This window comes from Dipodomys merriami, unplaced genomic scaffold (assembly GCF_024711535.1).
Source record: "Dipodomys merriami isolate MVZ:Mamm:240054 unplaced genomic scaffold, mDipMer1.0.p SCAF_7, whole genome shotgun sequence".
NCBI lineage: Eukaryota > Metazoa > Chordata > Mammalia > Rodentia > Heteromyidae > Dipodomys > Dipodomys merriami.
Genome location: NW_027206290.1, coordinates 34,893,994 through 34,899,462, shown reverse-complemented (window position 1 = coordinate 34,899,462; position 5,469 = coordinate 34,893,994).

Below are 5,469 nucleotides of genomic sequence, written 5' to 3'. Positions count from 1 at the left end.
ATTCTCTCACACTACAAGCAAATAAAATTACAGTGCAACACTGAAAGCAGCTCAACAAAGACAGTTCTGTAACACATGGAGGCTGAACAACACACTGTTGAACCACCAGTGAGTCATGGAAGAGATTAGACATGAAATTCAAGTGTTCATGATATTCAACAAAAATGAACACACAAACTACCAGCTCCTCTGGGACAAAGCAAAGGCAATACTCAGAGGCAATTTTATAGCTCTGAGTTCCTACATCAACAAATTGGAGAAATCTGAAAACAACAATTTAACGAGGCACCTGAAGCTCCTTGCAAAAGAGTAGCAAGCCAGTAGACTGAAACAAATAATTAAAATTAAATCAGAATTACATGAATTAGAGTCCCCCAAAAAACAGAGAATCAACAAAACAAAGAGTTGGTTCTTTGAAAAAAATAACAAAATTGACAGACTCTTAGCAAAGCTTATCAGAAAAAGAAGAGAACATACACAAATAAACAAACTCAGAGATGAGAATGGAATCATCACCACAAAAACAACCAAGATTCAGAACATACTAAGAGACTACTTCTCATAACCTTTATGCTAATACATTTGAGAATGTAGAAGAAATGGATGAATTTCTAGCTAATATTGATATGCCCAAACTAAACCAAGATGATTTAAACCAACTTAAAAGACCCATATCAAGCATCAAAATAGAAACAGCAATAAGAGACCTCCCATCCAAGAAAAGCCCAGGACTGTATGATTTACAAGACCTTCAAAACAGAGATCACACCAATACTCTTCCAACTCTTCAATAAAATTAGTGAAGGTTCACTTCCAAGCACTTTCTATGAACCCATCATAACCCTCATCCCAAAACCAGGCAAGGACTCATCAAAGAAAGAGGACTATAGACCTATTTCTTTGATGAATATCAATGCAAAACTTCTCAACAAAATTTTTGCCAATCGACTTCAACAACTCATCAAAAATATCATACATCACAATCAAACAGGATTCATTTCAGGGGTGCAAAGCTGGTTCAATATACACAAATCAATTAATATAATTTATCACATCAACAAGAACAAGGATAAGAACCACATGATTATCTCCATAGATGCAGAAAAAGCATTTGACAATATCCAACACTCCTTTATGATGAAGGCTCTGGAAAACCTAGGAATCCATGGAATATTGCTCAATATAATAAAGTCTGTGTATGACAAACCTACAGCCAGCATTATACTTAATGGGGAAAAAAAAGCTAAAGCCATTTCCTCTAAATTCAGGAATGAGACAAGGATGTCCACTCTCTCCATTTCTCTTCAATTTAGTATTAGAATGCCTAGGTAGAGCAGTAAGACTTGTCTTATAAAGGGAATCCAAATAGAGAAAGATGAGGTAAAAGTCTCCCTCTTTGTAGATGACATGATTTTGAATTTAAAGAACCCCATGGACTCCATTCCCAAGTTTTTTTTACTAGAGATGATTTGAAACTTTGGCAAAGTAGCCGGGTATAAAATTAACCCTCAAAAATCAATGGCTTTTCTGTATGCCACTAATGAGAACAGCGTGCTTGAAATCAGTAAAGCAATTCCTTTTGTAATAGCCTCTCAGAAAATAAAGTAACTAGGAATTAACTTAACCAAAGAAATGAAGGACCTTATGATGAAAACTTTAAAAACCTGAAAGAGGAAATTAAAGCAGAACTAGGAAGTGGTAAAACCTCCCATGCTCCTGGATTGATGATTGACATTGTGAAAATAGCAATACTGCCAAAGGCTATCTACAAATTCAATGTGATATCTATCAATATTCCAACCTTATTCTTCAGTGAAATAGAAGAGGCAACCCAAAAATTCATAAGGAACAATAAAAGCCCCTGAATAGCAAAAAACAATCCTTAGTAGAAAGAACAGTGCTGGAGGAATATCAATACCAAATTTCAAACTCTACTACAAGGTCATAGTAATCAAAACAGCTTGGTACTGGCACAAGAACAGACCTGAGGACCAATGAAACAGAACTGAACACCCAGAAATGAACCCACAGACCTATAGCCACCTAATCTTCGATAAGGGAGCTTAAAAAAACAGAATGGAAGAAAGACAGCCTCTTCAGTAAATGGTGCTGGCAAAATTGGTTTAACACCTGTAGAAAACTAAAGCTTGATCCCCATATATCACCCTGCACCGGAATCAACTCCAAGTGTATCAAAGACCTCAAAGTAAAGGCAGACACCCTGAGAACATTACCAGAAATAATAGGAGAAACTCTAGGGCTCCTAGGCACAGGCCAAAATTTTCTTAATAAAGACCCATAAACACAACAAATCAAAGAAATGTTGAACAAATGAGATTGCATGAAACTGCAGAGCCTCTGCATGGCAAAGGATGTAGCTAGCAAGATCAATAGAAAGCCCATGGATTGGGAGATCTTCACTAGTCATAAAACAGACAATGGTCACATATCTAACATATACTTAGAACTCAAAAACTTAAAGCCCCCAATAACAAATCCTCAAAGAAACAACTACCTGATTAATAAGATGTACCGGACACTATGCTGAAAATGAACTAACAACTTTGGGGGGAGGGAGGAGTTGGTGAGGAAAGAGATGGTAGAGGAAAAACAAAGGAAGGGGCAACAATGCTTGATAGGAAATGTACTCATTACCTTACTCACCTACTGTAACCCCTCTGTAGAGTATCTTTACAATAAAAAATATATATTAACAAAAAAAGGAAAATTTATGGTCTCAAAAACGTCCTGGGTCACAAAGCTTTTTGGTTCTTTAATCAGCACAAATGCTGGTTCTGATAGTCATGATGTAATAATGAACAGAAATAATGTAAATGAGTAGACTTACACAATGGACTCTGAGTGTCCACTGAAGTCAAAATATAAACATTTCTTGGGTCTGAGAAGGTGGCTCAGTGGTAGAGTGCTCACCTTGCATGCATGAGGCCCTGGGTTCAATACCTCAGTACCACCTAAGCAGAAAAAGCCGAAAGTGGGACTGAGGCTCAAGTGGTAGAGCGCTAGCCTTGAGCTGAAGAGCTGAGGGACAGTGCCCAGGCCCAGAGTTCAGGCCCCACGACCAGAAAAAAATAAATAAATAAATAAATAAATATATATATATATATATATATATATATATATATATATATATATATATATAAACATTTCTTATCCAGGAATAGATCAATCTGAAAATTTTTAGAGAATCATAGAGGGCACTTTCCACTGTGGAAGACTATAAAATACATGTGTATATTTTCACTATCACAACACAATTATCACAGACAGTGAGGGGAAGATAAGTGATAAGGTTAAAGTTTGAGGCAGTAACCACTTGTTGCTTGTTTCTGTCTAGCAAAGCAACACGTGGTGGTAATCAAAACACTTGGTTGATTGTGTGCCTATATAAACCCTGCAAATCCTTAGCTCGGGGCTCTCCTCCTAGGCTCCGCTGTGTCGGAGTGTAGGACGAGGCCTGATCTGCAGCCCGTTTAAATAAAACAGCTGTAGAGTCTGACTCTCGGTGGTCTTCTTGCGGGGGGGGGGGGGGGGGGAGGGAGGGAGCCTGCGACCTTGGCGTAGCAGTCATCAATAAGAACAAAGAAGCAATGATAAAGATTTTTCTTTCCAATTATGCTCACTGAATCTGCTGCTAAGAGAGTAATAAAGAATGACAAAGACTTCAGGGCTGTATCCACAATAATACATATATGGTCATTATCAATAATGTATAACAAATGATGCTAAGTTACAAATGGATGAGGGGCAGAGGCACAGTGACCACAAAATTTAATTTTAAAAATTAATGTATTTGGGGGGGCTGCTGTGTCTTTGCAACTACAACTGAAAACTGTGCATGACATGTGCTTAGAACATTTTACACCCAAAGAAACATAGGTCCCATGGTTTCCCTTATTTGCAATATCTAGTATATGTCTGAGTCAAGCAGAAAAGGTCAGATAAGTTGATGCTAGGGAAATGAACCCTAAGGTATGTATTCAAATGTTTTTTTTCTTTCATGCAATTGTTTCTAACACATTTATAAGATGATTTCTTTGTTGCTTTGTATGTCCCTCCCCCACAGTATAACCCCTGCTTTCACTGTATTTGATGGTATCATTTGTGGAGGGGAAGGGAAAAACAAATCGTTTAAATAGGGATACAGGTGGACCCATTGCAACAATGAGATGTACAAGTTTGTTATGTCAAAAACGAACTTTACAACTTTGGTGGGGGGGAGAGGATTGGTTGGGGGGTGAGGGTCGGGGGCAGGGAGGATGGGAAGGGATGGGAAGGGGAAACAAAGGAGGAGGCTACAATGCTTGATAAGATATGTACGCATTATCTTGCCCATGTAATTGTAACCCCTCTGTACAGTATTTTCACAATAAAAAAAGAACATTTTACACTCTCTGCTTCCCACCTGTTTAGTCTGCTCTTTCTGTCCATTGTCCAAGTTCACATGACTGACATAGAGCAAGTTTGTATAAGTATACTCTGCCTTCAGTGTCCACCATCTCTACTCTAGGGATTTTAGAAGTCACATCATAACGTGATTGTGTCCTGCCAGTTGGGAACGGACATAAGTAGGTATGCAGTGGAAGAGAGAGAACTCAGTGGAACATGTGGAGCAATGCTACCAATCAAGAGACAACTAAAACAGTAAGAAGAGATTTGGGGGGGGGGGGTTCCCAGATGTATCTATTACTTGACTTTTTAAATTTTATTTGGATTTAAATTTACATTTTCAAGCAAAGATATGGAAATTACTTGCTTGTTTTCTTTACCTCTATTTTCTGGTTTTTTTCTGACATTTAGCAAAGTAAATACTTAATAGGAGGTAAAGTTAAAAAGAGTTGAGAAAAATAAACTGGACACTGGTGGCTCACACCTGAAATCCTAGCTACTCAGAAGGTTGAGATCTGAGGATCACAGTTCAAAACCAGCCCTGGCAGAAAAGTCCCATTAAGATTCTTGTCTCCAATTAACCACTCATAAACTGGAAGTAGAGCTGTGGCTCAAAGTGGTGGAGCACTAGCCTTGAACAAAAGAGCTCAGGGACAGTGCCCAGGCCCTGAGTTCAAGCCTCATAGCCAGCACCCCCAAAAAAGAAAGAAAGAAAAAGGAAAAAAGAAAAAGAAAAGTAAACATATTTATCTCAATTGTTCTACCTCCCAAGAAATGATCCCTAGCAAATTAGAAGTTAAAATGTTATATTCTATTTATTTCACATGCCAGGGAGCCATTAACTAATAGCAAATGCAATATAAAGAAATATTCTTGTGAAATGCTTCTTATGTCTGAGTTAGGAGGAGCTAGAGAATCAATGTGTTGGAAATTGCTGCAGCTAGAGGACTGAGAGAATGTGTTCTTCCCTTTGCTTCTTCACAAATGTGCCATACCTACTAGTATTAAAGCAAGCTTTGCTCTTCCTTTTGCTTTAAGAATCCTCAAGTTCATTGGTTGGTA